General features: G+C 34.4%; 1 protein-coding gene and 1 non-coding gene across 2 annotated transcripts in view; one reads left to right on the top strand and one right to left on the bottom strand.

Moving 5' to 3' along the window:
• STRN3 (striatin 3) overlaps nt 1-12,848 on the top strand; it is a 127,160-nt gene that overhangs the window by 47,327 nt on the left and 66,985 nt on the right. The gene's annotated exons all lie outside the window — the stretch shown is intronic.
• Nucleotides 6,932-7,036, bottom strand: LOC114237770 (U6 spliceosomal RNA). Its single transcript, XR_003623281.1, has one exon. It is a non-coding gene; the product is annotated as a U6 spliceosomal RNA (small nuclear RNA).

Raw genomic sequence — 12,848 nt, 5'->3', positions numbered from 1 at the left:
GGACTAAGATCTTAATCATGCAAGATTCAGATCCAAGACTTGGAACTTGGGAATATCTCTAACTCATGGTCCATTCCCCAAATTGAAGCAGGACTATGCCCCCATTTCAGCAGGAAGTAGCCAGAGCGGTTGTTGCCCCATTCCCTTAAAGATTGGGGGAAGGTTAAAACAGGAGTAGGGAATTGAAACTGAGTCCCCCTGCCAAAATTTATGATTAACGTTTGTATCCAAAACTTTATTTCCTTTCTTGTCCTGCCCTTGTTTCCCTCAGGATTGAGGAGAATCAAAGAAAAGGGGGGGGGGGGTGTTGAAACTGAGCAGTACCCTTCAGGGCCTTCCTAGATTCAAAAGCACCTCTGTGTCCCTTGTTCCTTGTTTATAGAAAAAAAAAAAGGCCTTAGTCTCCTAGCCTTACCCAAGTTCTAAAGAGCAGACTCAAATAGTTAATGACTGACTAGTATATGACTCTGTTATTAGAGTCACAAGCCTCCTAGTTCCTCCTGAAGGGATATAGATGACAATCTGATGCATATCTTTGAGTTGTTCTGCATCCATTGGTGGAGAGGGGTGATTATATGCTGGACTCAAGCAGTAGACCCCAGATTAGTTGGAACCAGAAGGTTGATGATTGAGATTCCTGAAACATCACCCTGTTACCTCACCACCAACCAATTAGAAGAGTGTCTACAAGCTTGTCAACCTGCAGCACTCACCTCTAATGTTGCCTTTAAAAACCCTTCCCTGAAAGCCACTGGGGAGTTCAGGTCTTTTGAGCATGAGCTGCCTGTTCTCCTTGTTTGGTGCCCTGCAGTAAACTCTGTACTTTTCTTCACCACAACCCACTGTCAGTAAATTGGCTTTGCTGTGTGTTGGGCAAGTGGACCCAAGTTTGTTTTGGTAACAGCTATTTATAGTCTTTATCCCACGTACTGAACACTCATATACTTCGTTGTATTTGTTTGATTTTGATATTGCTGCAAGTTGCATTGGATAAGGTGTTAAGTTGTGATACATACATTTTAGTAATAATTTCCAGAACACATCTGGCCTAAAGGGTTTTAGTAAAGGAATGTGGACCCCTACTAATGAAAATCATACTACACAACTAAATCTCTCTTTTTCTCACATTAGCAATCTCAAGATTTGTAATGACTTTAAATAACTTACCTGATCAGTATTGCCTTAATTGATTACTAAAAGTACTTTAAGAGGAAGAATAATAAATTAAGCTGTTCTTAAAAACTTGCTTGTAAAATTATTTTTTATTATTTGTAATTACTTATTTTCATTATAAAATTAGAAATATCTCTTGGTTTAAAAAAATGGTTTCAAGAAACATACCAGTCTTGAGAACAAAAGTTTGCTCTCCAATAATAACAAGAAAAAATGTTTTTTTCCCTCTAATTTTAGTCATGTGAAAGCCATTTTGCTATTTTATGATAGAACCGTAATCTTTCATTTAAGTCAACGTCCTTTTGTTACTGGCTTCCCCAAAGAATCAATCTTGTCAGCAGAAAACAATGAAGCAAATAATAAAAGGTGAAAGTCACTTATATAGCTTTTCCCACTTAGTTTTTAAATAGTTTATACCCAGCCATATTCTTAAAAGAATTTCATTCTCTTTTCAAAGATACATAAATAGCAATAAAATACGTTAGAGGAGTAGAGTCCATTTATTCTTATGGCTTCCTAGCCTGGTATAAAATAGAATGATTGAGGAAAGAGGGAAGCTTGTTGCCAGTACCTCAGTAGTATAGAAAACAAGCTTGACCAAGAGAGCGAGTGGGAAGACTCTTTTTGGTAGAAGTTTTAAATATATTGGTAAGAAGTGGTTCTGTGCAGCTAAGGGGATGTGTCAATTTATTATTACTCTGCAGGTTCTAAATCAGTGCTATTAATACCATGTTACTGGCTTTTGCAATATTTTAGTATTTTTATGAATTTGTATTGATGTTATTTATAACCGATTTTAAAATTGGTCAAGATGTCACTAAAAGTGTTTCTATTTAAAAAATATTTTTTTATTGTTAAAATTTTTTTTTTTTTTTTTTTTTTTTTGCCTCTGCCTGGCTCGTAGGATCTTAGTTCCCCGACCAGGGAGAGAACCCAGGCCACGGCAGTGAAAGTGTCGAGTCCTAACCATTGGACTGCCAGGGAATTCCCTAAACATGTGTTTTTAGAAAGTCCATTAAAATGGTTTATAGTTTTATACCTTGAAGGGGTAAATTCTTCTATTTATAGAAAATGGGCTTATACCTGGAGCTTTATGCTTTCAAATGCCAGATAAATGAGAACTTACTGAAATACAGGTTTTATAGTTAAAAATTGAAAATCTTTTATGCTTTAAGCCAACTACTACCATCTAAAATTACATTGAGATTTTAGAGGATGGTTGTGGTATTTCTATTAAATTTTGTTTTAGACTCTATTATAAAGAGCAGAAATAAAAATAAAGGTTTTATTTGCCTGTGGAAATCTTAGTATTTTTTGTTTCTCTTTTCCCTGTAATTGTTAGTGATATATAAAATTGGAAAATGTTATTTTTATGAAAAATGTTACAGGCTATTGCAAGCATGCTTTTTTGTTTATTCTTGAAAAGCCGTATACTTTTTTATTTAAATAAATTTATTTATTTATTTATGGCTGCGTTGGATCTTCGTTGCTGTGCGTGGGCTTTCTCTAGTTGTGGCGAGCGGGGGCTACTCTTCGTTGTGGTGCAGGCTTCTCGTTGCAGTGGCTTCTCTTGTGGAGCACGGGCTCTAGAGCGCAAGCTCAGTAGTTGTGGCACACGGGCTTAGTTGCTCTGCAGCATGTGAGATCTTCCTGGACCAGAGATTGAACCCGTGTCCCCTGCATTGGCAGGCGGATTCTTAACCACTGCGCCACCAGGGAAGTCCCAGCAGTATACTTTTTGAGTGTACCTTAAGTGGGGAACTGACTGCTTGTGTTACCAGATGGTTATACATAAATTTCTGTGCAGTTCCAGTTCCTCAACACACTGAATTATGAAGCTAAGTGTGTTTGTGTGTGTAAAATCTAACCTCCTTGGTATTTCTGATAATTACCCAGCTTTTGAAACCTCTATATGTTATGAATTTTTCTTGTATTTTACATTTCAAATAAAATTCCATGGGTCAGCTGACTCTTTATTTATACCTTAAATTATTTACACTGAACCTTGCTTAGCCCAAAATATTTAAGTGCTTAGAATAGAATCACCTGTATAATTTGAGTTTATCCGTAAGGGGAGAGGTTCCTAACATTTGTTGAGAGCCTACTATTTTAAATAGTAATAATATGAATTTATTAGTAGTTGCTATAACCTGATTTTGTCTTTAATTTGCTTCCAAATCTGAAGTATTTAACACTATCTTTTTAAATTCCTTGCATATTAGTTTGCTCCTTAATGATGTTGTAGTTTCTGAATATTTCTGTTTTTAAAATAAGCTCTGAAGACTATTTTAAAATAATTAGATAAAAAATCACCTATATCCAGTGTTTGCATTCAGTTTAAATTTTGTTTAAAGTAAGAAGAATCTTACAATAAAACATATTTTGTTAAGTAATTTATTTGTTTTAAGCAAAATGTTCTTATTTAGATATATTGGAAGCTACAGTAATTGTGAAATACTTTAGGTTGATAGTATTAGCTGAATCAACGTTGGATGTTTTGCACTGGTGACCTCTAGTGGTCTTGCAGTTAAAGTTGTTCTGCTGTCAGTGTCAAGTAATTTTTTTAGATTTTCATGTGATAATCACCTACTGATTGTTGAATAACTCAGATGATAAAATATAACCCTAATGGGTACCTTTATCTATATTCAGAGGAAGAAAAGTTGTCTTAACAATAAAGTTTTGTTACTCTGAATTAACTGAGATTGGATATGGAAACAAATTTATAAAAAAGCTCATTTCTGCCTTACACTGTGTATGTAGTAATGAATTTCAAGTTAATTATCTACTCAGTTTTATACTTTTGAAGTCAAATAATTAAAAACATTAAAATTAGTTGATTCTGGCAAATAAAAAATGAAAATTTATGGTTCTTTAAAAAGTTTATCCTTTATTGAAGTTACTACATATTCCATTCTTGAACCTTTTTCTCTTCTTAACTAAAGGACCTAGGTCTTTGACATTATCTTTATAATAAAAATATACTTCTTAAATCTAACTCTTAAGAGTGAGATTAATTTTTTAAATTTTTAAAAATTGTGAAATATAACTTACAGAAGTGTGTAAAGTATAATTGCACAGGTTAGCAGTTTATTATAAAGAGGACAACCATGATATCACTCTTGCAGCGGTCAAAAAATAGAGTACTGCCAGCACCCTAGAAGCCTTAAAACTTGCCCCTTCCAAATCACCACTGCCTCTTTCCCTCATAGGGGTAACCACTATCCTGACTTTTTGTGTAATCATTTCCTTGCTTTTTTTTTTTTAGTATGTTACTATCTAAGTGTTCATCGCTTAAATGTATTAGTTTAGTTTTGCCTGATAGTGAAGTTTATATATATCAGTGGATTGTATAAGATGTTGTCTCTTGTGTCTTGCTCTTTTCCTCAATGTTATATTGGTTCATCTTTGTTGTTTGGAACCTTAGTTTGTTCATTTACTTTACTTGGTAGTATTTCATTGTACTAACATACGACAATTTATCTGTTTTCTGATCTGATGGTTATTTAGATTGTTTGCAGTTTTTGGCTGTTATAAAAAATGGTTGTGGGAATATTTTACATGTCTCCTATTAGGCACATACATACATGCATTTCTGTTGGGTATGTAGCTAGGAATATATGGTTTTAATGTATTTATATCTTCAACTTTAATAGATAATACAAAACTTTCCAAACAGGCTATACCATTTTATGGTCCCATAAGTCATTTATGAGAGTTTCTTTTGATTCACATCTTCCTCAACAAAAAGTATTGTCAGATTAAAAAATTTTTAGCCAACCTGGTGTTGTGTTTATTGTATTTTTAATTTGTATTTCTCTGAATACTAATGAGGTTGAGAACTATTTCATATCTTGATTGGCCATCTTGGTATCTTGTGACCTGGTATTGTCAGTCTTTTTACAATATTTCTATCAGGCTGTTTTTTGTTTGTTTGTTTTTAAGTTGTATACCTTTTGGGGGAGCAGATAGGAATTATATATATGAGCCTGTTCTCAGGTATATATTTTGCAAATTTCTTCTATCTGGTTTGCCTTTTTAAAGAAAGACTTTTAAAAAATACTTCTTAAAATTTGTGCTAAAAATATAATATTTATCATCTTACCTGTTTTTAAGTGTACAGTTTAGTCAAGTGTATTCATACTTTTGTGAAACAGATCTCCAGAATTTTTTCATCTTGCAAATCTGAAACATTAAACCCATTAAACAACAATTTCTCTTTCCTCCTTCCTCCGCACCTTGTAGCTAGCATTCTACTTTTTTTTTTTTTTCCTGCCACGTAGCTTCTGGGATCTTACTTCCACGACCAGGGATCGAACCAGCGCTCTTGGCAGTGAAAGCACAGGGTCCTAACCACTGGACCACCAGGGAATTCCCCTCTACACTCTGTTTCGTTAAACTTGACTACTTTAGATACCTCATAAAAGTGGAATTATGTAGTCTTTTTGTGACTTCCTCATTTGACATAGCATGTCCTGAAGGTTCATTCATGTAGCATGTGACAGGTTTTCCTACCTTTTTAAGGCTGAATAATATTTCTTTGTATATACCACATTTTGTTTGTCTGTTCATCAGTTGATGGACAGTGGTGTTGCTTTCACCTCTTGGCTGTAGTGAATAGGCTGGCTGTGAATATGGGTGTGCAATATCTTTTTGAGACCATGCTCTCAATTTTTTTGGATATATACCTAGAAGTGGAATTGCTAGATTATATGTTAGTTCCATTTTTAATTTTTTGAGCAACCTCCATACTGTTTTACATTATGGTTGCATCATATTATAATTCCACCAAATGTGAACAAGAGTCCCAGTTTCTCCACATCCTCACCAATGCTTGTTAACGAACACTTTATTTTGAACAATTTTAGATTCACAGAAAAATTGAGCAGATAGGACAGAGCTCCCATATGTGCTGTGGCACTGCTGCCTGCCTGCCCTCCAGTTTCCCTTTGTTATTAACATCTTGGCAATAGTGTGGTACATTTGCTACAATTAACAAGTTCTGATACATTATTATTATTAATGTTTGTCCATAGATTAAAGTTCATTCTGTGTTGTACTGGTTTATGGGTGTTGACAGTTGCATAATGTCCTGGATCTACCATTATAGTACCACGTAGAACAGTTTCACCATTCCTAAAAGTTTCCTGTGCTTCACCTGTTCATCTTTCTCCTTACCCCCAAATGCTTGGCAACTACTGCTCTTTTTGCTGTCTCTCTAGTTTTGCCTTTTGTGGAATGTCATATAGTTGGAATTATACAGTGTGTCGGCTTTTAGACTGGCTTCTTTCACTTAGGAATATGCATTTAAGTTTCCTCCATGTCATTTCTTGGCTTGATAGCTCATTTCTCTTTACTGATGAATAATATTCCCTGTATGGATGTACCAGAGTGTTTATCCATTCACCCATTGAAGGGTATCTTGGTTGATTCCAAGTTTTGGCAATTATGAATAAAGCAGCTACAGACGTTCATGTTCATATTTTTGTGTAGACACAGGTTTTCAGCTAATTTAGATAGCTACCGAGGAGCATGTGTTTTCAGTTTCAATTTTCAAATTCCAATTATTCATTGCTAGTATATAGGAAGGTAGTTAATTTTTGTCTTACCTTTGTATCCTCTAACCTTCCTATAATCGCTTATTGGATCCAGGAGTTTTTTGTTAATTCTTTAGAATTTTCTTCGTAGACAGTCGTGTCATCTGCAGAGTCTTTTATTTTTTCCTCCTCAATGTGTGTACTTTAAAATTTTCTTTTTTAAAAACATGGAATACTTCATGAATTTGCATATCCTCCTTGCTCAGGGGCCACGCTAATCTTCTTTGTATGGTTCCAATTAAAATGTTCTTGTCTACTGCATTGGCTAGGACTTTGAGTATGATGTTGAATAAGAGTGGTGAAAGGGGATAGCCTTTCCTTGTTCCCTGTCTTAGGAGGCAAAGCATCTAGTTTCTCACCATTAAATAGGATATTGAGCTGTAGGTTTTTGGTAGATGATGTTATCAACTGCAGAAGTTCCCCTCTATTCCTGGCTTTCTGAGAATTTTTGTCGTGAGTCAGTGTTTGATTTTATTGGATGCTTTTTCTGCATCTATTAGTATGGTCATATGGTTTTTCTTCTTTAACCTGTTTAGCCAGTTAATGATAGATTACATAAATAGATTTTCAAATGTTAAACCAGCCTTACATACCTGAAATAAATCCCACTTGTTACGTAATTCTTTGTATATATTGTTGGATTCAATTTGCTAATATTTTGTTGAGGGTTTTTGCATCTGTGTTTATGAGAGATAATTGATCAGTAGTTTTCCTTTCTTGTGACATCTGTCTGGTTTTGATAGTAGGGTAATGCTGGCTTTATTGAATGAGTTAGCAAGTGTACCCTCTGCTTCTATTGCTTAGAATAATTATAGAGAATTGGTATCATTTCTTCCCTAAGTGTTTGGTAGAATTCACCATTGAACCCATCTGGGTCTGGTTCCTTCTGATATAGAAAGTTATTAACTATTGGTTTAATTTCTTTAATATCAATAGATACAGTCCTCTTCAGATGATCTACTTTGCCTGTGTGATTTTGGTAGATTGTCTTTCAAGAAATTGTTCCATTTCATGTAAATTATCAAGTTTGTGGGCATAGAATTCATAATATTCCTTTATTATCTGTTCAGTGTCCTTGGGATCAGTAGTGATGATCCTTTTTTCATTTCTGGTATTAATTTGTTTTTTCTCTTTTCTTGGTTAGCTTGGCTAAGAAGTTCATCAGTTTTATCGGTCTTTTCAAAGAATCTTATTTCATTGATTATTGGTATATTTTCAGCTTTATTGGTTTCTGCTCTAATTTTATTATTCTGCTCGCTGTAGGTTTATTTATTTATTTTTTTGGGGGGATTTTTTTTTTTTTAATTCAGACAGAAAGTCACAAAAATTACACTCATCCTCATCAGTTCACTCAGTCCCATGTAATTAATTTTTTTTTTATCTTGATCTTTTGTTAGCACTTTTATGAGTTCATCAGTTTTTCATTAGAGTTCTGAAAATGCTTATTCATTCAGTTCAGCAGTACAGTCAGTTACCAGAAACCTGTACTTGTCAGAGTCTTTTCCATGAATTTCTTGAAGATGAAACCCTTTTATAGGAACATATTTGCAAAATCATCAGAGTACACCCAGAACTGTCTGTAAATGACAAAAGACTTAAAAATGACCATGGTTAAAGATTTGATGAAAGTTCATAATAATGCAGTTGACAAGAAAATTAGTTATTTCTGAGATATACATTTTAAAGTAATAACTAGGATTATTACTTATAACATTATACCAGAACATATAAGATTTTTAGACGTTTCCTGTAATGTCTGAAACATTTATATTAACATATTTCCATACATATTTCCATACAAATACAAATATAAGATTTTTAGAAATTTCATGTAATGTCTGAAACATTTATATTAACATATTTCCATACATATTTCCATACAAATACAAATATAAGATTTTTAGAAATTTCATGTAATGTCTGAAACATTTATATTAACATATTTCCATACATATTTCCATACAAATACAAATATAAGATTTTTAGAAATTTCATGTAATGTCTGAAACATTTATATTAACATATTTCCATACAAATAACCCAATGAAAGTTTAGTATTAGTTGTTTTCTTTGTTTGTTTTTTTATACTGCAGGTTCTTATTAGGCATCAATTTTATACACATCAGTGTATACATGTCAATCCCAATCGCCCGATTCAGCACACCACCATCCCCACCCCACCGCAGTTTTCCCCCCTTGGTGTCCATATGTCCATTCTCTACATCTGTGTCTCAACTTCTGCCCTGCAAACCGGCTCATCTGTACCATTTTTCTAGGTTCCACATACATGCATTAATATACGATATTTGTTTTTCTCTTTCTGACTTACTTCACTCTGTATGACAGTCTCTAGATCCATCCACGTCTCAACAAATGACTCAATTTCGTTCCTTTTTATGGCTGAGTAATATTCCATTGTATATATATACCACAACTTCTTTATCCATTCGTCTGTTGATGGGCATTTAGGTTGCTTCCATGACCTGGCTATTGTAAATAGTGCTGCAATGAACATTCGGGTGCATGTGTCTTTTTGAATTACGGTTTTCTCTGGGTATATGCCCAGTAGTGGGATTGCTGGGTCATATGGTAATTCTATTTTTAATTTTTTAAGGAACCTCCATATTGTTCTCCATAGTGGCTGTATCAATTTACATTCCCACCAACAGTGCAAGAGGGTTCCCTTTTCTCCACACCCTCTCCAGCATTTGTTGTTTGTAGATTTTCTGATGATGCCCATTGTAACAGGAGTGAGGTGATACCTCATTGTAGTTTTGATTTGCATTTCTCTAATAATTAGTGATGTTGAGCATCTTTTCATGTGCTTCGTGGCCGTCTGTATGTCTTCTTTGGAGAAATGTCTATTTAGGTCTTCTGCCCATTTTTGGATTGGGGTGTTTGTTTCTTTGATATTGAGCTGAATGAGCTGTTTATATATTTTGGAGATTAATCCTTTGTCCGTTGATTCACTTGCAAATATTTTCTCCCATTCTGAGGGTTGTCTTTTCGTCTTGTTTATGGTTCCCTTTGCTGTGCAAAAGCTTTGAAGTTTCATTAGGTCCCACTTGTTTATTTTTGTTTTTATTTCCATTACTCTAGGAGGTGGATCAAAAAAGATCTTGCTGTGATTTATGTCAAAGAGTGTTCTTCCTATGTTTTCCTCTAAGAGTTTTATAGTGTCCAGTCTTATATTTAAGTCTCTAATCCATTTTGAGTTTATTTTTGTGTATGGTGTTAGGGAATATTCTAATTTCATTCTTTTACATGTAGCTGTCCAGTTTTCCCAGCACCACTTATTGAAGAGACTGTCTTTTCTCCATTGTATATCCTTGCCTCCTTTGTCATAGATTAGTTGATCATAGGTGCGTGGGTTAATCTCTGGGCTTTCTATCTTGTTCCATTGATCTATGTTTCTGTTTTTGTGCCAGTACCATATTGTCTTGATTACTGTAGCTTTGTAGTATAGTCTGAAGTCAGGGAGTCTGATTCCTCCAGCTCCATTTTTTTCCCTCAAGACTGCTTTGGCTATTCGGGGTCTTTTGTGTCTCCATACAAATTTTAAGATGATTTGTTCTAGTTCCGTAAAAAATGCCATTGGTAATTTGATAGGGATTGCATTGAATCTGTAGATTGCTTTGGGTAGTATACTCATTTTCACAATGTTGATTCTTCCAATCCAAGAACATGGTATATCTCTCCATCTGTTGGTATCATCTTTAATTTCTTTCATCAGTGTCTTATAGTTTTCTGCATACAGGTCTTTTGTCTCCTTAGGTAGGTTTATTCCTAGGTATTTTATTCTTTTTGTTGCAATGGTAAATGGGAGTGTTTCCATAATTTCTCTTTCAGATTTTTCATCATTAGTGTATAGGAATGCAAGAGATTTCTGTGCATTAATTTTTTAACCTGCAACTTTACCATATTCATTAATTAGCTCTAGCAGTTTTCTGGTGGCAGTTTTAGGATTCTCTATGTATAGTATCATGTCATCCGCAAACAGTGACAGTTTTACTTCTTCTTTTCCAATTTGTGTTCCTTTTATTTCTTTTTCTTCTCTGATTGCTGTGGCTAGGACTTCCAAAACTATGTTGAATAATAGTGGTGAGAGTGGACATCCTTGTCTTGTTCCTGATCTTAGAGGAAATGCTTTCAGTTTTTCACCATTGAGAATGATGTTTGCTGTGGGTTTGTCATATATGGCCTTTATTATGTTGAGGTAGGTTCCCTCTATGCCCACTTTCTGGAGAGTTTTTATCATAAATGGGTGTTGAATTTTGTCAAAAGCTTTTTCTGCATCTATTGAGATGATCATATGGTTTTTATTCTTCAATTTGTTAATATGGTGTATCACATTGATTGATTTGCGTATATTGAAGAATCCTTGCATCCCTGGGATAAATCCCACTTGATCGTGGTGTATGATCCTTTTAATGTGTTGTTGGATTCTGTTTGCTAGTATTTTGTTGAGGATTTTTGCATCTATATTCATCAGTGATATTGGTCTGTAATTTTCTTTTTTTGTAGTGTCTTTGTCTGGTTTTGGTATCAGGGTGATGGTGGCCTCATAGAATGAGCTTGGGAGAGTTCCTTCCTCTGCAATTTTTTGGAAGAGTTTGAGAAGGATGGGTGTTAGCTCTTCTCTAAATGTTTGATAGAATTCACCTGTGAAGCCATCTGGTCCTGGACTTTTGTTTGTTGGAAGATTTTTAATCACAGTTTCAATTTCATTACTTGTGATTGGTCTGTTCATATTTTCTGTTTCTTCCTGGTTCAGTCTTGGAAGGTTATACCTTTCTAAGAATTTGTCCATTTCTTCCAGGTTGTCCATTTTATTGGCATAAAGTTGCTTGTAGTAGTCTCTTAGGATGTTTTGTATTTCTGCGGTGTCTGTTGTAACTTCTCCTTTTTCATTTCTGATTTTATTGATTTGAGTCCTCTCCCTCTTTTTCTTGATGAGTCTGGCTAATGGCTTATCAATTTTGTTTATCTTCTCAAAGAACCAACTTTTAGTTTTATTGATCTTTGCTATTGTTTTCTTTGTTTCTATTTCATTTATTTCTGCTCTGATCTTTATGATTTCTTTCCTTCTGCTAACTTTGGGTTTTGTTTGTTCTTCTTTCTCTAGTTTCTTTAGGTGTAAGGTTAGATTGTTTACTTGAGATTTTTCTTGTTTCTTTAGGTAGGCTTGTATAGCTATAAACTTCCCTCTTAGAACTGCTTTTGCTGCATCCCATAGGTTTTGGGTCGTCGTGTTTTCATTGTCATTTGTCTCTAGGTATTTTTTTATTTCCTGTTTGATTTCTTCAGTGATCTCTTGGTTATTTAGTAACGTATTGTTTAGCCTCCATGTGTTTGTCTTTTTTACGTTTTTTTCCCTGTAATTCATTTCTAATCTCATAGCGTTGTGGTCAGAAAAGATGCTTGATATGATTTCAATTTTCTTAAATTTACTGAGGCTTGATTTGTGACCCAAGATGTGATCTATCCTGGAGAATGTTCCGTGCGCACTTGAGAAGAACGTGTAATCTGCCGTTTTTGGATGGAATGTCCTATATATATCAATTAAATCTATCTGGTCTATTGTGTCATTTAAAGCTTCTGTTTCCTTATTTATTTTCATTTTGGATGATCTGTCCATTGGTGTAAGTGAGGTGTTAAAGTCCCCCACTATTATTGTGTTACTGTCAGTTTCCTCTTTTATAGCTGTTAGCAGTTGCCTTATGTATTGAGGTGCTCCTATGTTGGGTGCATATATATTTATAATTGTTATATCTTCTTCTTGGATTGATCCCTGGATCATTATGTAGTGTCCTTCCTTGTCTCTTGTAACATTCTTTATTTTAAAGTCTATTTTATCTGATATGAGTATAGCTACTCCAGCTTTCTTTTGATTTCCATTTGCATGGAATATCTTTTTCCATCCCCTCAGTTTCAGTCTGTATGTGTCCCTAGGTCTGAAGTGGGTCTCTTGTAGACAGCATATATATGGGTCTTGTTTTTGTATCCATTCAGCCAGTCTATGTCTTTTGGTTGGGGCATTTAATCCATTCACGTTTAAGGTAATTATCAATATGTATG

Source organism: Balaenoptera acutorostrata, chromosome 3, assembly GCF_949987535.1.
Source record: "Balaenoptera acutorostrata chromosome 3, mBalAcu1.1, whole genome shotgun sequence".
Taxonomy (NCBI): domain Eukaryota; kingdom Metazoa; phylum Chordata; class Mammalia; order Artiodactyla; family Balaenopteridae; genus Balaenoptera; species Balaenoptera acutorostrata.
This window is presented reverse-complemented; position numbering and strand designations above follow the sequence as displayed.